Consider the following 22152-nt stretch of genomic DNA (forward strand, 5'->3'; position numbering starts at 1 on the left):
TGATCCTTGTCAAAATTCTGCCTTTGGCAGAGCTACTTCTTCCAAAATCGGGCCAAGTTGGCCATGACGGACTGGAGATGCAAAAGGTCATGACGTCACATTGGAATACGGTGTGTGTGTGTGAATGCGCGTGTGTATGCGTGTGTGCATGTGTGTGCGTGCCGGGGGTGTCAATGAACCATGACCCCCAATGAACAGTCTCAACAGGACACTTACTTGAGATTTGATTTATTGACCCACAGAAACTATCAAACAGGCTTTGTTTTGTCCACAACACAGGGGTCAAATCAATTGGCATGGTTGGTGAGATAGAGCTTACTGTATGAGGCTACATGGAGGACGAGGTCATTGGGGACAGCTGACTGTGAGCTTGCAGATTAATTGACTGACACTAAAACCTGGCCAGGAAGGGTAACCCACTTAAACTTTTGTTCTTATGCTTGAAAATGACAGCATTTTTTTAGGGTGTTATATTTGAAAAAAAAATCCAAAACACTATATCCACCAATTTTTCACAATTGTGTTTTTTCCATCAGAAATGATTGGTTGTGCATCCCTTCATGTGTGTGTAAAAAATTACTGTTCTCAGATTTTGTATTAATATATTTTAGATGTGTATGAATATATATATACTGCTCAAAAAAATAAAGGGAACACTAAAACAACACATCCTAGATCTGAATGAAAGAAATAATCTTATTAAATACTTTTTTCTTTACATAGTTGAATGTGCTGACAACAAAATCACACAAAAATAATTAATGGAAATCCAATTTATCAACCCATGGAGGTCTGGATTTGGAGTCACAGTCAAAATTAAAGTGGAAAACCACACTACAGGCTGATCCAACTTTGATGTAATGTCCTTAAAACAAGTCAAAATGAGGCTCAGTAGTGTGTGTGGCCTCCACGTGCCTGTATGACCTCCCTACAACGCCTGGGCATGCTCCTGATGAGGTGGCGGATGGTCTCCTGAGGTATCTCCTCCCAGACCTGGACTAAAGCATCCGCCAACTCCTGGACAGTCTGTGGTGCAACGTGGCGTTGGTGGATGGAGCGAGACATGATGTCCCAGATGTGCTCAATTGGATTCAGGTCTGGGGAACGGGCGGGCCAGTCCATAGCATCAATGCCTTCCTCTTACAGGAACTGCTGACACACTCCAGCCACATGAGGTCTAGCATTGTCTTGCATTAGGAGGAACCCAGGGCCAACCGCACCAGCATATGGTCTCACAAGGGGTCTGAGGATCTCATCTCGGTACCTAATGGCAGTCAGGCTACCTCTGGCAAGCACATGGAGGGCTGTGCGGCCCCCCAAAGAAATGCCACCCCACACCATGATGTTGCAGGCAGAAGAACGTTCTCCACGGCGTCTCCAGACTCTGTCACGTCTGTCACGTGCTCAGTGTGAACCTGCTTTCATCTGTGAAGAGCACAGGGCGCCAGTGGCGAATTTGCCAATCTTGGTGTTTTCTGGCAAATACCAAACGTCCTGCACGGTGTTGGGCTGTAAGCACAACCCCCACCTGTGGACGTCGGGCCCTCATACCACCCTCATGGAGTCTGTTTCTGACCGTTTGAGCAGACACATGCACATTTGTGGCCAGCTGGAGGTCATTTTGCAGGGCTTTGGCAGTGCTTTTCCTGCTCCTCCTTGCACAAAGGCGGAGGTAGCGGTCCTGCTGCTGGGTTGTTGCCCTCCTACAGCCTCCTCCACGTCTCCTGATGTACTGGCCTGTCTCCTGGTAGCGCCTCCATGCTCTGGACACTACGCTGACAGACACAGCAAACCTTCTTGCCACAGCTCGCATTGATGTGCCATCCTCGATGAGCTGAACTACCTGAGTCACTTGTGTGGGTTGTAGACTCCGTCTCATGCTACCACTAGAGTGAAAGCACCGCCAGCATTCAAAAGTGACCAAAACATCAGCCAGGAAGCATAGGAACTGAGAAGTGGTCTGTGGTCCCCACCTGCAGAACCACTCCTTTATTGGGGGTGTCTTGCTAATTGCCTATAATTTTCTCCTGTTGTCTATTCCATTTGCACAAGAGCATGTGAAATTTATTGTCAATCACTGCTGCTTCCTAAGTGGACAGTTTGATTTCACAGAAGTGTGATTGACTTGGAGTTACATTGTGTTGTTTAAGTGTTCCCTTTATTTTTTTGAGCAGTGTATTTTTGTGAAAAACGCTATATATATATATATATAGTACATTGTTAAGCTGGAATTGAATGTTTGTGTCCTGTATATTTGACTGTGATATGTGGTTGTTTCACATAGATATCTTAAGATGAATGCACATTCTTTAAGTCGATCTGTACAAGATTATCTACAAAAATGTCAAATATAAATGTTTTACATACAGATCTCATATTACCGTATTGCATTATTATTTGTTTTATTTAATTTAAATATTGATGTTGAAAATGTATCATTTGTACATTTCTGTATTACAAAATACAGAACAATGACAGTATGAGTTTAGGTGAGAGCTGTTGAGAAATCAGTTTGCTGAGCTCATTCGATCAGTGGTATAACAGCTGTAGACTGAGCCAGACACATCAAATATTTTGCTTGTAAACCCCAACCCTACCCACACACATTGTTGGTTTTGATATACTCTCCTCCTCATTCCTAACACACACACACACTAACTCTCTCTTTTACACCCACATATGCATGCAGGCACGTACACAGGCACGCACTTAGCCAGGCAGGCAGGCACACTCACATACACACAGTAAGTCTATATACTGTATTAACGCCAGCTTCCACATTGCCACTGCTCATGATCTTTGGCCTCACCAAGTCCCATGAACATTGTATGTTGTCATGGTAACCCCCATTAGCGATGGTCCAGAGTAGGATAATGGGTCAGGCAAATCGCTCCGGTGCAACTATGTGCTACTACATAAAATTAGTTGAAACTCTGCTTTACTAAACAGCCTAGGATGGAGCGTTCACAGTTATGGTTTGCACACCGTGAAAAAACAAAACACTAGTAAAAAAATCACAGACAATTGGATTGGTTTGACTATCCCGAACTGGTCAGTAGTGAAAAACCGCTAAGGCATTTTGGCCTACGTCTTACATGCCCGGCTTACTGCTGTTTCAATCCTTCAGGTGGCAGAACACTGCTGGGGCTGCTTCCTTTTTTCCCTGCCTGATTTTAATTACAGAGTCACTGAGTCTGCAGAGAGCAGTAGTGTATAGCTCTGACCCCAACTCGCTATCGGTGGCTTGGGACTTGCATACTCTGTTGGGCTAACTTCCTCTAACTGCATATACCCAAGGCAGCACCCTGTGGCAATGGCATCAGGGGGGACTGCCAAGGGGACGACTCTGCCATGGCAAGATAATTGGGAGCAGGCAAATTAGAAGCTGTAATGAATAATCTAGTGGATTAAGTAATCTAGTGGAAGACAAAAGGAAGAGAGTACATACCTAGTGACAAATTGGACAGTATAGAGAGAGAGATAGGGAGGGATGTTCTGAAGAGAAGAATATAGAGAAACAGATATAAGGAAAACACAGTTTTGTTTACATGACAGGAGGGTGAGGAAAGAAGGAACAGCGGAGAGAGGAAAAAAAACAGCGGAGAGAGGAAGAATAGAATTGCTGATGGAGATAAAGTGTTTAATGGGGAAGGGGATTAAGAGAATATTAAATTAGCCCCAGCCTATCGATCGCTGGATTGTAGCTGTATTGGACGTGTTGCATATCAGAGGGATTCAATTACAGTCCAATAATCAGCTCTGATTCCCAGGACCCTGAACCAGAGATGGTTAGTTTGCTGGGCCAGGCTAGTGCTGAAACAGCCTCTGCTGCAGTGCATTCGGAAAGTATACAGACCCCTTGACTTTTTCATTACAGCCTTATTCTAAAATATATATTTTTTAATCTACACACAATACCTCATAATGACAGTGAAACAGGTTTTTAGATATAAAATGTATTAAAGATAAAGTACAGAAATATCTCATTTACATAAGAATTCAGACCTTTTGCTTAGTTGCATCCTGTTTCCATTGATCATCCTTAAGATGTTTCTACAATTTGATTGGAGTCCACCTGTGGTAAATTCAATTGATTGGACATGATTTGGAAAGGCACACACATGTCTATATAAGGTTCCACAGTTGACAGTGCATGTCAGAGCAAAAACCAAGCCATGAGGTACAAGGAATTGTCCGTAGAGCTCCGAGACAGGATTGTGTCGAGGCACAGATCTGGGGAAAGGTACCAAAAAATATCTGAGGCATTGAAGGTCCCCAAGAACACAGAACCACCAACACTATTCCTAGAGCTGGCCGCTCAGCCAAACTGAGCAATCGGGAGAGAAGGGCCTTGGTCAGGGAGGTGACAGGAACCAGAGTTCCTGTGTGGAGATGGGAGAACCTTCCAGAAGGACAACCATCTCTGCAATACTCCACCAATCAGGCCTTTATGGTAGAGTGGCAGATGGAAGCCACTCCTCAGTAAAAGGCACATAAATAGTTCACATGGAGTTTGCCAAAAGGCACAGAAAGGTTTCTCAGACCAGGATAAACAAGATTCTCTGGTCTGATGAAACCAACATTGAATTCTTTGGCCTGAATGCCAAGAGTCACATCTGGAGGAAGCCTAGCACCACCCCTATGATGAAGCATGGTGGTGGCAGCATCATGCTGTGGTTGTGTTTTCAGAAGAAGGGACTGGGAGACTAGTCAGGATTGAGGGAAAGATGAACGGAGCAAAGTACAGAGAGATCCTTGATGGAAACCTGCTCCAGAGCGCTCAGGACCTCAGACTGGGGCAAAGGTTCATCTTCCAACAGGACAACGACCCTAAGCACACAGCCAAGACAACGCAGAAAGTCCCCAAATAGAGGTGTGCCAAGCTTGTAGCGTCATGCCCAAGAAGACTCAAGGCTGTAATCGCTGCCAAAGGTGCTTCAACAAAGTACTGAGTAAAGGGTCTGAATACTTATGTAATTGTGATATTTCAGTTTTTGATTTTTAATAACATTAGGAAACATTTCTAAACCTGTTTTTTCTTTGTCATTATGGGGTATTATGTGTAGACTGATGAGGGAAAAAAACTATTTAACCCATTTTAGAATAAGGCTGTAACAAGAAAAAATGTGGAAAATATAAAGGGGTCTGAATACTTTCCGAATGGACTGTATATGGTGATCCATTCTGTTTTCTCTCCACAAAGCTATTCATCTCCCTCTCTCTCTCTATCCAGCTCCCTTACTCTCTTCCTTTTCATCTTTCTTTCTCTCTCCATCTCTAATGTCACAGTCAATCTCTCTAAATCTCTTTCAATTCTCTGTCCCCTCTCTTCTATTTATGTATTTATGTCTATTCCCTGCTGTTTTATTCTCTCCTGCAGACTGGAGTGGAGTATTATGGCATCTGGTTCTTATTCTTTCTATCCTGTTTTTCATCGACACAATACTCCTCTCACTCCAAAAGCAATGTGTGCATGTTATTTTCCATTGGTCACCCCTCTCAACGCTTCCTTGCAATCATTTCAGACTTTTTCCTTCCTCTTTTCTCTCTTTGCTGTTATCCACCAGTTACAGTCACTACTGAATACACCTAATTATGTTCTCTGTTAAGACAGATTGCTCTTTTTTGTCACCCTAAAGGGACACATTCATAGTCATAGGTTTAGCTCCAACATGAATAACTTTTAATTGACAGATGACTAAGTGTAGGCTACATCAGCGTGTATAATGCCATCCAATTAATCCCCTGCATGTGGTAGAATTAGCTTTGATACTACCCTTAACAAGATACAGTCTGCGATAGGATATATGCATATTGAATGGACCCACTCCAGTTTGCCTCCAAATTGAATAGGTCCAATGACACTACAGGACTGTTTTGCTAGCAGACTGGAATATGTTCCGGGATTCATCCAATGGCATTGAGGAGTACACCACCTCAGTCATCGGCTTCATCAATATGTGCATTGACAATGTCGTCCCCACAGTGACTGTACGTACATATCCCAACCAGAAGCCATAGATTACAGGCATTATCCACATCGAGCTAAAGGCTAAGGCTGCCACTTTCAAGGAGAGGGAGACTAATCCGGACACTTATAAGAAATCCCACTATGCCCTCAAATGAACCATCAAACAAGTAAAGCGTCAATACAGGATTAAGATTGAATCCTTCAACACCGGCTCTGACGCTCGTCGGATGTGGTAGGGCTTGCAAACTATTACGGATTACAAAGAGAAACCCAGACACGAGTTGCCCAGTGACGCGATCCTACCAGACGAGCTAAATGCCTTTTATGCTTGCTTCGAGGCAAGCAACACTGAGGCATGCACGAGAGCACCAGCTGTTCTGGATGACTGTGTGATAATGCTCTCGGTAGCCGATGTGAACTAAACCTTTAAACAGGTCAACATTCACAAAGCCGCTGGGCCAGAGGGATTACCAGGACGTGTACTCAAAGCATACGCGGATCAAATGTCAAGTGTCTTCACTGACATTTTCAACCTCTCCCTGACCGAGTCTGTAATACCTACATGTTTCAAGCAGACCACCATAGTCCCTGTGCCCAAGGAAGCGAAGGTAACCTGCCTAAATGATTACCACCCAGTGGCAGTCATGTCGGTAGACATGAAGCACCAAGTCTAGGACCAAAAGGCTCCTCAACAGCTTTTACCCCCAAGCCATAAGACTGCTGAATAATTCATTAAAACGCTACTGGACAATTTACATTGATGACCCCCCCCCCCTTTTTGTACACTGCTGCTACTCGCTGTTTACTATCTATGCATAGTCACTTCACCCCCACCTACATGTACAAATTACCTCAACTAACCTGTACCCCGCACACTGACTTGGTACCAGGGCCCCTGTGTATATGGCCTCATTTTTGTTATTGTTATTGTGTTACTTTTTATTATTACTTTTTATTTTAGTCTACTTGGTAAGTATTTTCTTAATTAACTCTTCTTGAACTGCACTGTTGGTTAAGGTATTTTTACTTTTACTCCAGCATGACATTTGAGTATTTTTTTCACCACTGCATCTCGGGAGACCTCAGTTATGGTTTTTAAATATGCTGACGACACCACCAGAATCAGCCTCATCATATACAATAATGAAACACAGTACCGCCATGAAGTGGCTCGGGCTCTGACGTTTGAAGCTCAACGCCTCAAAAACCACAGACATAGACTAACAGAAGAACCCCGACAGATTCTTTCAAATTCCTTGGCAATTACATCAGCGACTCATTGAAATGCGACATCAACACCAACCACATCATCAAGAAGGCCTAGCAGTGACTGTACTTTCTAAGGCAACTTAAAAGTACAGGGTCATACAACAGCTGCTGGTTCGTTCAGTTTTACACAGCCATCATCCAGAGCATTCTCACACCATGCATTACAGTTTGATATGGGAACACGGACAGTCACACTAAGATGAGACTAGAGAGGGTTGTGTTGAAATCCTAAATGATCACTGGCTGTGACCTTCCCACTGTGAGCTCTCTGAACACAAAGCACACCTTGCTTTGTGCACAGGCCATTGTCATGCTCAAACTGGAAAGGGCCTTCCCCAAATTGTTGCCACAAAGTTGGAACCACAGAATCGTCTAGAATGGCATTGTATGCTGTAGCGTTAAGATTTCCCTTCACTGGAACTAAGGAAAAACAGCCCCTGACCATTTTTCCTCGACCAAACTTTACAGTTGGCACTATGCATTCGGGAAGGTAGCGTTCTCTTGGCATCCACCATACCCAGATTTGTACGTCAAACTGCCAAATGGTGAAGGATAATTCATCACTCCAGAGTCAAATGGCGGCAAGCTTTACACCACTCCAGCCGACACTTGGCATTGGTGATCTTAGGCTTGTGTGCAGCTTCTCGGCCATGGAAACACCATTTCATGAAGCTCCCGACAGTTCTTGTGCTGATGTAGCTTCAAGAGGCAGTTTTGGAACTTGGTACTGAGTGTTGCAACCGAGGACAGACAAGTTTTATGCACTACGTGATTCAGCACTCAGTGGTCCCGTTCTGTGAGCTTGTGTGGCCTACCACTTCGCGGCTGAGCCGTTGTTTCTCCTAGACAATAACAGCACTTACAGTTGACCTGGGCAGCTCTAGCAGGGCAGACATTTGACAAACTGACTTGTTGGAATGATGGCATCCCATGATGCATCCTATGATGGTGCAATGTTGAAAGTCACTAAGCTCTTCAGTAAGGCCATTCTACTGCCAATGTTTGTCTATAGAGATTGCAAGGTTGTGTGCTCAATTATCTACACCTGTCAGCAAAGGGTGTGGCTGAAATAGCCAAATCCACTAATTTGAATGGCTGTCTTCAAACTTTTGTATATATAGTGTACGTACACTATATATATATATACAAAAGTATGTTGACACCCCACTCTTAAAACGGGACTGGAAGACATAATTCATGTATTTTTAGTGTCCCTGTATGTTAACTGGTGAATGGGTAACTGCTAAGATTCAAAGCTAAAGCACCGTTTTTGCCATGTCTTTCTGTTTCTCTCTCTTTTTCTTTCAGTCTTTTCTCCAAGCTGCGTACCGGGATTCAATTACTACCATATAATCACTTTTCATCCCCAAGGCTTGACGTGTCCCCTGGTCTGGAGAGAGAAAAAACGAATTATTCTCTGACCTTGACACTCTCTCGCTCTCACACACACGCACACGCACACGCACACGCACACGCACACACACACACACACACACACACACACACACACACACACACACACACACACACACACACACACACACACATATTTAAATTGTGTAAATATTCCATAATAAATAATACATTGCTAAATTAACAAATGTATTATGTTAAAATAAGTCATAGGAAACCTCAGAACACCGAATTTAAATTGTATCAGGCAGAAAATTTATTGATTGATCGAGATGCGCATAGATGAGCATGTAAATTCTAAAATATAATGATAGTGGATTTTCTGACTGTAAGACTACAGTTGCCTGTCCAGCTGGCTTGTCCAAACGAAATCTAAAGTATTTTTAAACTAATTTCACACATATAATAATAATGCTGTTTCCTGAAGTCCACAATCAGCTCCTTCATTTTGTTGACATTGAGAGAGAGGTTATTTTCTTGGCCCCACTCTGCCAGGGCCCTCGCCTCCTCCCTGTATGCTGTCTAGTCATTGTTGGTAATCAGGCCTACTACTGTTGTGTCGTCTGCAAACTTGATGATTGAGTTGGAGGCGTGCGTGGCCACGCAGTCATGGGTGAACAGGGAGTACAGGAGGGGGCTGAGTGCACACTCTTCTGGGGCCCCTGTGTTGAGAATCTGCAGAAGTGGAGGTGTTGTTTCCTACCTTCACCACCTGGGGGGCGGCCCGTCAGGAAGTCCAGGACTCAGTTACACAGGGTGGGGTTCAGACCCAGGGCTCTGAGCTTAATGATGAGCTTGGAGGGTACTATGGTGTTGAATGCTGAGCTATAGTCAATGAACAGCATTCTGACGTAAGTATTCCTCTTGTCCAGATGGGATAGGGCAGTGTGCAGTGCAATGGCAATTGCATCATCTGTGGATCTATTGTGGCAGTAAGCAAATTGGAGTGGGTCTAGGGTGTCTGGTAAGGTAGAGGTAATATGATCCTTAACTAGCCTCTCAAAGCACTTCATGATGACAGAAATGAGTACTACAGGAAGATAGTAATTTGGTTGTTATTTTTGCTTTCTTGGGTACAGGCACAATGGTGGACATCTTGAAGCAAGTGGGGACAGCAGACTGGGATAGGGAGAGTTTGAATATGTCCGAAACACTCCAGCAAGCTGGTCTGCGCATGCTCTGAGGATGCGGCTTGGGATACTCACGGAGAACGAGAGCCCACAGTCCTTGGGAGCGGGCCGCGTCGGTGACACTGTAGTATCCTCAAATCGGGCGAAGAAAGTGTTTAGCTTGGCTGGGAGTAAGACGTCGATGTCCGTGACGTGGCTGGTTTTCCCTTTGTAATCCGTGATGCATACGTCTCGTGTCTGAGCCGTTGAATTGCGACTCCACTTTGTCTTTGTATTGACGTTTTGCCTGTTTGATTGCCTTAGGGAGAGAATAGCTACACTGTTTGTATTCAACCATTTCCCAGTCAGCTTGGTGGATCGCGCATTCAGTTTTGCGTGAATGCTAACATCTATCAACGGTTTAGGGTTTGGGTCGATTTTAATAGTCACCGTTGGAACAAGATATACACTTCCTGATGAACTCAGTCACCCTGTCAATGTTATTCTCAGAGGCTACCTGGAACATATCCCAGTTTGCGTGATCAAAGCAGTCTTGAAGCATGGATTCCGATTGGTCAGGTACTTCCTGGTCAGGTACTTCCATGGGTACTTCCTGTTTGAATTTCTGCCTATAGAAAGGGAGGAGCAAAATGGAGTCGTGATCTGATTTGCCGAAGGGAGGGCGTGGGTAGGGCCTTGTAGGCATCTCGAAAAGGCGAGCAGCAATGATCTGGTGTTTTCCATAAACGAGTACTACAGTCAATGTGATTATAAAACTTCAGTAGCGTTTTCCTCAAATTTGCTTTGTTAAGATTCCCAGCTACAATAAATGCGGCCTCGGGATTTGTGGTTTCCAGTTTGCATAAAGTCCAGTGTAGTTCCTTGAGGGCCGTTGTGGTATTGACTTGAGGGGGAATATACACGGCAGTGACTATAACCGAAGAGAATTCTCTTGGGAGGTAATACGGTCTGCATTTTATTGGTATTCTAGGTCGGGTGAACAAAAGGACTTGAGTTTCTATATGTTATAACAATCACACCATGAGTTGTTAATCATGAAGCATACACCCTTGCCTTTCTTCTCCCCGAAGAGTTCTTTATTTATACCTCATCTCCGCCGCCGGCGATTTGGAGCAGACTCTGGGATAAGTTAAATTGCCCTGGGGGGTACGAACAAAGGATTCAATTCAGGAAAGTCGTATTCCTGGTCGTAATGCTGGTAATACTGGTGAGTTACCGCCGCTCTGATATCCAAGATGTTCTTTCCGGCTGTATGTAATAACCCCCCAAAAAACGTTCTGGGCTAATAATGTAAGAAATAATACATCAAAAAACAAAATACTGCAAAGTTACTTAGGAGCTAGAAGTAGAGTTGCCATGTCTGTCAACTGATTTTGATTCGTTGCGTAAAGTGTAGGCATACTGTCTTTATAAGCACATCAATATGATATTTACAGCTAAATATGTTTTGTCTTTGAAACATGAACACATCCATACATTTTAGTTGGTGATGTTTGTGCAATGTCCACATGTATTCTACATATGGAGCGATATTAGCTCTGGGATTTGTCTCCTGAGAAAGATCCTGAGAAAGACCCTAACCCTAACCCTAACCCTAACAGTGGACATAAGGAGAAACGACTGAACAACTGAAGACAACTGAAGACCACAGGCATTCAACTCACAGTAGTTGATATCTTTTCCATGGTAACATGTAAAACATTGAAACTTTCTTAGCAAGGCATTGTAGAATAAGTGTCTTGTTAAACACATTCCTGACATTTATACAGTAAGACAAACGAATATGGGTTCAAAAGGCACAGCCATGTTTACATTATATTCTCCTGAGAATATAATACTATGGTGTTCAAGAATGAGTGGATTATGCTCTTGCCATAAATGATTTCACAGAGAAATATCAGTAAGATTGGACAGCTAGCTACCAAGCTATGCTACTGTAGCTAGCTGCTGTCAGCGTGGCTAAACACAATGTCAGCACAGGCTTTAGGCTACACATAAAACTGAATTAACTGACCATCTTGAGATGGCAAGTCATTCAGGAGGGGAGAAGTCCTCAACTTCAAAATGTAACGTTATGACTATAACTACTGTTCCCTGAAGGAGGGAGACAAAGCGCAACATGCTATGGGGAGTCGGACTCATGGTACTTCGGTTGAAGGCTCTTCAATCACAACTGACAAGGCCAATCCGCGCATCACTGGAAGCCCCGCCTTCCACGGGTGATAAGCGTGAGGCTCGGGTTCATTCATTCAAGTGGAAAATGCACATTCATTGGCAATTTCGACCTGTTAAATCCAGCACTCTGCTATTTTCAAACTGTTGCGTAAGTATTGGTAATTTACCTGTCTTATATCAGCTCGCTTGTACTCATATTGGAGGGTTGGAAATATTTGAGGTGTGTCCTTATAAACATGATCCAAAGTCCTAATTTCAGGCAGCACTTGTAGGGATATTTAAGACCCATTAAAAGCTGGTTTTAACGGTAACGTGGTTGGTTATGGCATGAATTTTGACAGCGGAAACGCAGCCTATCCAGCCATGATGCACACTGCCCATATGAGCATGGAACAAGAGTAATGTGCTTTAGGTGCCTGCATACTTTGTATTTCCCATTAATTTTTATTTGAATAAAAACCAAACATAGTCTCCCCTCCTCTCAATGAAGTTTGTTTTCTTTCTGTCCTGCCCAATGCAATCAAGTAATCAATACCGTGGATAAAGCATTTGGCTCATCAGAACGCTTGGAAATAAATCTTAATCACCAAAGCTTTATTAAAACAACAATTCTGAGAGAAGCAAAATAGTAAACTGACATTGTCTTTTTATCTATGTATTGGTCAGGACATAGATTATTTTAGCCATGCAGCTCCCATTTTGAACATGTGTAAAACCCCTTCCATGATGCAGTCTACATATGTCCATGCCCATCATGAAACAAATGTTGTATTTAAGTTTTTTTTCCTGTAACAGTTGCTTGTTTTCTGTTTCATATGTTCAAAACCCAAGCGCTCTATATGCTACCCTTACCCTAGGCCTACTAAAACAAAGGATGGTTCAACAGCAATGCCTTGTGTCTTTTTTATCCTGAAGATTTTATGATATCTTCACATTTTACATTTCTTTATTGTTGTTGTTTTAAAAAAAAAATGATTGCTTGCTTTTTGTAGAATTTTATTAAAACCAAACTTATTTGAACATTTCACCGTCCCGGTTTTATGGTGAGAACGTCTGTGGTGAGCATGCAATGCAACTTCTGGAGAAGTGTGAATGCGACCTGTAAGATGTCTCCAATATCTTTATAAAACATTATATTTGGAAGCAGTATAACGGTGAGTGGACATTCTCCCTTTCTCTTGGTATTGGATCTTTGTCCAGTTACTAAGAAAAGTTTGGATGTGCATAAAACCCTCCATGGTCTGCATTTTGATATTATACTGTGTGCCCATGGGGAGCAATTATGGTGCCTGTAAATGTACTTCGACATAGCTTATTTCTATGTTGTTTTATTTTGTTTAGAATTTGATTAGAATTATTCACTCGCTCTTTTTAGGCCTAATCAATAATGAATTTAATCTTGCTTATTGACAATGTTTGGATGCAATTTCCAGTAGGCCTTAGCCCTTATATCAGTGTGAATTCTATGTATATACACTGCTCCAAAAAATAAAGGGAACACTTAAACAACACAATGTAACTCCAAGTCAATCACACTTCTGTGAAATCAAACAGTCCACTTAGGAAGCAACACTGATTGACAATACATTTCACATGCTGTTGTGCAAATGGAATAGACAACAGGTGGAAATTATAGGCAATTAGCAAGACACCCCCAATAAAGGAGTGGTTCTGCAGGTGGTGACCACAGACCACTTCTCAGTTCCTATGCTTCCTCGCTGATGTTTTGGTCACTTTGGAATGCTTGCGGTGCTTTCACTCTAGTGGTAGCATGAGATGGAGTCTACAACCCACACAAGTGGCTCAGGTAGTGCAGCTCATCCAGGATGGCATATCAATGCGAGCTGTGGCAAGGTTTGCTGTGTCTGTCAGCGTAGTGTCCAGAGCATGGAGGCGCTACCAGGAGACAGGCCAGTACATCAGGAGATGTGGAGAAGGTCGTAGGAGGGCAACAACCCAGCAGCAGGACCGCTACCTCCGCCTTTGTGCAAGGAAGAGCAGGAGGAGCACTGCCAGAGCCCTTCAAAATGACCTCCAGCAGGCCACAAATGTGCATGTGTCTGCTCAAACGGTCAGAAACAGACTCCATGAGGGTGGTATGAGGGCCCGACGTCCACAGGTGGGGGTTGTGCTTACAGCCCAACACCGTGCAGGATGTTTGGCATTTGCCAGAGAACACCAAGATTGGCAAATTTGCCACTGTGCTCTTCACAGATGAAAGCAGGTTCACACTGAGCACATGTGACAGACATGACAGAGTCTGGAGACGCCGTGGAGAAAGTTCTGCTGCCTGCAACATCCTCCAGCATGACCGGTTTAGCGGTGGGTCAGTCATGGTGTGGCATTTCTTTGGGGGGCCGCACAGCCCTCCATGTGCTCGCCAGAGGTAGCCTGACTGCCATTAGGTACCGAGATGAGATCCTCAGACCCCTTGTGAGACCATATGCTGGTGCGGTTGGCCCTGGGTTCCTCCTAATGCAAGACAATGCTAGACCTCATGTGGCTGGAGTGTGTCAGCAGTTCCTGCAAGAGGAAGGCATTGATGCTATGGACTGGCCCGCCCGTTCCCCAGACCTGAATCCAATTGAGCCCATCTGGGACATCATGTCTCGCTCCATCCACCAACGCCTCGTTGCACCACAGGCTGTCCAGGAGTTGGCGGATGCTTTAGTCCAGGTCTGGGAGGAGATCCCTCAGGAGACCATCCGCCACCTCATCAGGAGCATGCCCAGGCGTTGTAGGGAGGTCATACAGGCACGTGGAGGCCACACACACTACTGAGCCTCATTTTGACTTGTTTTAAGGACATTACATCAAAGTTGGATCAGCCTGTAGTGTGGTTTTCCACTTTAATTTTGACTGTGACTCCAAATCCGGACCTCCATGGGTTGATAAATTGGATTTCCATTGATTATTTTGGGGTGATTTTGTTGTCAGCACATTCAACTATGTAAAGAAAAAAGTATTTAATGAGATTATTTCATCCATTCAGATCTAGGATGTGTTATTTTAGTGTTCCCTTTATTTTTTGGAGCAGTGTATTTCCACATTGACGCCATGCAATTACTTAGAACAATGTGGACTGCGAACAGGAATAACTTAACATATTTATCAAACATAATGATAGGTAGGTCTACATTTTGTTATTTCGTTTCTGTAAGCTATTTAACAAACTATAATGGACAAATATTAGTATTGGATTTGATTCCAAGGCAATACATAAAAGACTGAATACAAAACTTGAAGCAACCACATACATGCATTTAGCCATAGAGCACATTCTGATTGGCCAGTGAGGGGCCAAGCCTCGACACACCCAAACGTGTTTATTCCTCCAACATCCAGCCCTTTCACACCACCGCCAGCACTGCACTCATCATTAATGGATGTGAAAATAGCACAAATATTTATGACACACCCCCGAAACCTAAAGCACTACCGCCAGTGCTTAGATTTACCATTGCGTTAGGTTTGTTAAAATAGAGCCCATAGTCTACTATCCATCGATTTTGTCAGCTAATTCCTTCATTCACCATGGACTTCTTAAATATCTCAGTGTCAGTGAATGGCTTGGTGTGTTAAGTTAATACCAGGGCTCGAATTGAGGGGGTATGTGATGGTATTGTGGCTTTTGTTACAGAAAAATGGTTAAACGGTTAGTTTAAGATTTTGAAAAGTAAATAGACCTGATTATTTAAAGCCGTCGATAATGACTCTTTAGTCCGCAATGCTTTATGGTGGAAACAAGCTGTAAAATGCTGGGGAAAGATGTGACTCTGACACATATGGAATATTGTTGGTTTGTCTCTGACCTTCAGAGGCTGCGCTACAACGGAGGAGCCAAAAAATTTACTTTGCTTGGGAAGTAATGTGTGATTACATCACTATCAATTCATTTCCAACATTTCAACAGGCTATTATTCAACATACTAACTCTAAATCAGTCAGGAGCAGGCCAGGTAGCCTAAGAAGGAATGAAAATGAATTATTTAGGCTATATTATTAATATTTCAAGGCTATAGCCTGCCATTTAGAGACAAATTGTGAAGCATTTGTGACACGGTACAAGTTGGCACGAGAGCTCAGCATTTCAACAACACATCAACAAAAGCACTTCAACAACATGCCTATACATTTTGCATTTAGGCTGTATAAAATGAAATGTAAAAACAATAGTTACTTATAACTAAATAGTAATTAAACAAAAAAATGCCTTATTAAGCTACACAGTGCCTTTACATGAACACGAGTTTGGCCTGTCTTTTTTGAGAATCATGTGGTAGGCTATACATGCCAAGTTTGTCAATTTAACCTTGTAGGAGTTGTTATATTCCCATGCCTTAATCACAGTCAATACAAATGTATGTTGTAACAACAATATCATTCAATAAAATAAATTAGAAAATTATAGCTTCCCAAATGAAAAAAGTTGCAAGTACATACAGTTGAAGTCGGAAGTTTACAAACACCATAGCCAAATACAATTCACAATTCCTGACATTTAATCCTAGCAAAAATTCCCTGTCTCAGGTCAGTTAGGATCACCACTTTATTTTAAGAATGTGAAATGTCAGAATAATAGTAGAAAGAATGATTTATTTCAGCTTTTATTTCTTTAATCACATTCCCCATGGGTCAGAAGTGTACATACACTCAATTAGTATTTGGTAGCATTGCCTTTAAATTGTTTAACTTGGGTCAACCATTTCAGGTAGCCTTCCTCAAGCTTCCACAATAAGTTGGGTGAATTTTGGCCCATTCCTCCTGACAGAGCTTGTGTAACTGAGTCAGGGTTGTAAGCCTCCTTATCGCACACACTTTTTCAGTTCTGCCCACACATTTTCTATGGGATTGAGGTCAGGGCTTTGTGATGGCCACTCCAGTACCTTGACTTTGATGTCCTTAAGCCATTTTGCCACAACATTGGAAGTATGCTTGGGGTCATTGTCCATTTGGAAGACCCATTTGCAACCAAGCTATCGCTTCCTGACTGATGTCTTGAGATGTTGCTTCAATATATCCACATCATTTTCCTCCCTCATGATGCCATCTATTTTGTGAAGTGCATCAGTCCCGCCTGCAGCAAAGCAAAACATTTCTCCAAAAAGTATGATCTTTGTCCCCATGTGCAGTTGCAAACCATAGTCTGGCTTTTTTATGGCGGTTTTGGAGCAGTGGCTTCTTCCTTGCTGAGCGGCCTTTCAGGTTTTGTCCATATAGGACTCGTTTTACTGTGGATATAGATACTTTTGTACCTATTTCCTCCAGCATCTTCACAAGGTCCTTTACTGTTGTTCTGGGATTGACTTGCACTTTTCACACCAAAGAACATTCATCTCTAGGAGACAGAACGTGTCTCTTTCCTGAGTGCTATGATGGCTGCGTGGTCCCATGGTGTTTATACTTGTGTACTATTGTTTGTACAGATGAACGTGGTACCTTCAGGCGTTTGGAAATTGCTCCCAAGGATGAACCAGACTTGTGGAGGTCTATAATTTTCTTTCTGAGGTCTTGGTTGATTTCTTTTGATTTCCCCATGATGTCATGCAAAGAGGCACTGAGTTTTAAGGTAGGCCTTGAAATACATCCACAGGTAAACCTCCAATTGACTCAAATGATGTCAACTGGCCTATCAGAAGCTTCTAAAGCATAGCATCATTTTCTGGAATTTTCCAAGTTGTTTAAAGGCACAGTCAACTTAGTGTATGTAAACTTCTGACCCACTGGAATTGTGATACAGTGAATTATAAGTGAAATAATCTGTCTGTAAACAATTGTTGGAAATTACTTATGTCATGCACAAAGTAGATGTCCTAACCAACTTGCCAAAACTATAGTTCGTTAAGAAGAAATTTGTGGTGGTTGAAAAACAAGTTTTAATGACTCCAACCTAAGTGTATGTAAACTTCCGACTTCAACTGTAACCAGGTGCCCTCCAATATCTACAGTCCTTCAGTCCCTAGCTGATTTACAATGCATCATCAAAGGCAATATGTTACTTCTGTTCCACCGGCGCAACATATCGATAAGCTCCTTATCTTCATAAGCCATGCTGCCATTCACTAATAGGCTGTTATAAAGTAACTTTGTGACCCTAATAAAACCTTCAGGTCTGGCTCTTTATATCCCTACCCTGCTTAATTCTGGCCCATTGGCACCTCCACACTTATGCAAACAAGCCTCTTTGTTCTTCATTGTCAGTCGTAAATACACAATTGACCCTGAAGAAGTGTGCCTGACCCTGGTCATGGTGTATGGTGCCTTCCATGTGACCTGGGTCGTCCAAATCACAGCCCAGCGCAATGACATAATTACAGCAGCATCACAGCAGCCAGCAACACAGGCTTTACCAGGCCACACAATTACCCCTAATTACCCTGCCTCTGTCTACTCAATTACTGTGACACAGGCTCGTCAGGCCCTAACAGCCCACTAACAACCAATGTCCTCTAGGTAACCTGTCGTGTGTGTGTGTGTGTGTGTGTGTGGGTGTGTGTGTGTGTGTGTGTGTGTGTGTGTGTGTGTGTGTGTGTGTGTGTGTGTGTGTGTGTGTGTGTGTGTGTGTGTGTGTGTGTGTGTGTGTGTGTGTGTTAGTACAAGGTAAGCAGAGCATGGTGTGTTTGTGCGCACGCATGTGTGTGTGAGAGTATGCTGCCATTATACTGAAGGGATGTGGTTAATTTTCATTTCTCTGGGAAGCCAAGTAATAGTTAAGGAGACATCCTAATAGCATGCAAGATCTTAACCACAATACTGATGTGGTTTCACTAGGAAACACAGCCTTGTCAGGTTAGCTAATAAATAATCAAGATGTACATTATTTTCTCCTGGCTATTTTTGGCAGACTGAAGGGCAAAATGCAATTAACATGTTTTTGGCCTTCTCATTTCCTCATTGATTCAAGTACAGTGAGGGAAAAAAGTATTTGATCCCCTGCTGATTTTGTACGTTTGCCCACTGACAAAGAAATGATCAGTCTATAATTTTAATGGTAGGTTTATTTGAACAGTGAGAGACAGAATAACAACAAAAAAATCCAGAAAAACACGTAAAAAATGTTATAAAATGATATGCATTTTAATGAGGGAAATAAGTATTTGACCCCTCTGCAAAACATGACTTAGTACTTGGTGGCAAAACCCTTGTTGGCAATCACAGAGGTCAGACGTTTCTTGTAGTTGGCCACCAGGTTTGCACACATCTCAGGAAGGATTTTGTCCCACTCCTCTTTGCAGATCTTCTCCAAGTCATTAAGGTTTCGAGGCTGACGTTTGGCAACTCGAACCTTCAGCTCCCTCCACAGATTTTCTATGGGATTAAGGTCTGGAGTGGCCAGGACCTTAATGTGCTTCTTCTTGAGCCACTCCTTTGTTGCCTTGGCCATGTGTTTTGGGTCATTTGTCATGCTGGAATACCCATCCACGACCCATTTTCAATGCCCTGGCTGAGAGAAGGAGGTTCTCACCCAAGATTAACGTTACATGGCCAAGTCCATCGTCCTTTTCATGCGGTGAAGTTGTCCTGTCCCCTTAGCAGAAAAACACCCCCAAAGCATAATGTTTCCACCTCCATGTTTGACGGTGAGGATGGTGTTCTTGGGGTCATAGGCAGCATTCCTCCTCCTCAAAACAAGGCGAGTTGAGTTGATGCCAAAGAGCTCCATTTTGGTCTCATCTGACCATAACACTTTCACCCAGTTGTCCTCTGAATCATTCAGATGTTCATTGGCAAACTTCAGACGGGCATGTATATGTGCTTTCTTGAGCAGAGGGATCTTGCGGGCGCTGCAGGATTTCAGTCCTTCACGGCGTAGTGTGTTACCAATTGTTTTCTTGGTGACTATGGTCCCAGCTGCCTTGAGATCATTGACAAGATCCTCCCGTGTAGTTCTGGGCTGATTCCTCACCGTTCTCATGATCATTGCAACTCCACGAGGTGAGATCTTGCATGGAGCCCCAGGCCGAGGGAGATTGATAGTTTTGTGTTTCTTCCATTTGTGAATAATCACACCAACTGTTGTCATCTTCTCACCAAGCTGCTTGGCGATGGTCTTGTAGCCCATTCCAGCCTTGTGTAGGTCTACAATCTTGTCCCTGACATCCTTGGAGAGCTCTTTGGTCTTGGCCATGGTGGAGAGTTTGGAATCGGATTGATTGATTGCTTCTGTGGACAGGTGTCTTTTTTACAGGTAACAAGCTGAGATTAGGAGCACTCCCTTTAAGAGTGTGCTCCTAATCTCAGCTCGTTACCTGTATAAAAGACACCTGGGAGCCAGATATATTTCTGATTGAGAGGGGGTCAAATACTTATTGCCCTCAATAAAATGCAAATCAATTTATAACATTTTTGACATGCGTTTTTCAGGATTTTTTTGTTGTTATTCTGGCTCACACTCTTCAAATAAATCTACCATTAAAATTGTTGACTGATCATTTCTTTGTCAGCGGGCAAACGTACAAAATCAGCAGGGGATCAAATACTTTTTACCCTCAGTGTAGCACAGCCAAAGAGGAAACGATTTCAGCCAAGGTGTCACGCCCTGACCATAGAGAGCCTTTCTATTTCTCTATTTGGTCAGGTCAGGGTGTGATTTGGTGGGCAATCTAGTTTTCTTATTTCTTTGTTTGTCCGGGTATGGTCCCCAATCAGAGGCTGTCTATCGTTGTCTCTGATTGGGGATCATACAGCCCTTTTCCCACCTGTGATTGTGGGATCTTGTTTTTGTGTAGCTGCCTGTGAGCAGGCAAGAACGTCACGTTTTGTTTTTCTTCTGTTTAGTTTTTTTGGTGAGTTTCATCTTCATTAAAAGATGTGGAATTCCATGCACGCTGCGCTTTGGCTTACTTACGACAGGGAGTTTGAAGACAGCAATCGTGACACAAGGGATATTGTTTCATGTCTCGTTCTCAAGAGCCCCTTTGATTCCACAGCCACCCTTCTGTCCCTCCCCTGGTTTAAAAAGGAAAATTGATTTCTTTGGGCCCTTCTATTCTCATTATCATCTGAGAATTAGAGCAAAAAACACAGCCTCACAAAAATAAGATAAACAAAGGAAAAACATACAATACTGTTCAAAAGTTTGGGGTCACTTAGAAATGTCCTTGTTTGTGAAAGAAAAGCACGTTTTTTTTGTCCATTAAAATAACATCAAATTGATCAGAAATACAGCACCGACATTGTTCATGTTGTAAATGACTATTGTAGCTGGAAACGGCAGATTTGTTATGGAATATCTGCATAGGCGTACAGAGGCCCATTGTCAGCAACCACCTCTCCTGTGTTCCAATGGCACGTTGTGTTAGCTAATCCAAGATTATAATTTGAAAAGGCTAATTGATCATTAGAAAACCATTTTGCAATTATGTTTGAAGCAATACAACTGGCCTTCTTTGGACTAGTTGAGTATCTGGAGTATCAGCATTTCTGGGTTTGATTATAGGCTCAAAATGGCCAGAAACAAAGAACTTTCTTCTGAAACTTGTCAGTCTATTCTTGTTCTGAGAAATGAAGGCTATTCCATGCGAGAAATTGCCAAGAAACTGAAGATCTCGTACTACTCCCTTCACAGGACAGTGCAAACTGGCTCTAACTAGAATAGAAAGAGGAGTGGGATGCTGCGATGCGCAACTGAGCAAGAAGACAAGTACATTAGAGTTTCTAGTTTGAGAAACAGATGCCTCACAAGTCCTCAATTGGCAGCTTCATGAAATAGTACACGCAAAACACCAGTATTGACGTCAACAGTGAAGAGGCGACTCCGGGATACTGGCCTTCTAGGCAGAGTTGCAAAGAAAAGCCATATCTCAGACTGGCCAATAAAAAGAAAATATTAAGATGGGCAAAAGAACACAGACAATGGACAGAGGAATTCTGTCTAGAAGGCCATCATCCCGGAGTCACCTCTTTACTGTTGACGTTGAGCCTGGTGTTTTGCAGAGGAACAAACTCCACCGGAGAACAAACTGGATGAGCTCTGTTTGAGACTCTCCTATCAATGGGTCCTGAAGAACTGTAGTATCCTGTGTCTCTCAGTAACTTGGCTGAACAAGGACATTGTTAATATTCTAGCTGTATTTCTATGCATTGGGTAAACTCAAGGGGGTGATGTGTCTCTTTGTTAACAACAGCTATTGCGCAATCTCTAATATTAAGGAAGTCTCGTGGTTCTGCTGGCCTGAATTAGACTACCTCAAG

At 42.9% G+C, this 22152-nt stretch overlaps 1 protein-coding gene across 3 annotated transcripts in view; it reads right to left on the minus strand.

Annotated features, from left to right (window-relative positions):
* The window catches only part of LOC115153298 (pro-neuregulin-3, membrane-bound isoform), a 553781-nt gene that overhangs the window by 171512 nt on the left and 360117 nt on the right, over positions 1 to 22152 (minus strand). The window lies entirely within an intron of this gene.

This window comes from Salmo trutta, chromosome 18 (assembly GCF_901001165.1).
Source record: "Salmo trutta chromosome 18, fSalTru1.1, whole genome shotgun sequence".
Taxonomy (NCBI): Eukaryota; Metazoa; Chordata; class Actinopteri; order Salmoniformes; family Salmonidae; genus Salmo; species Salmo trutta.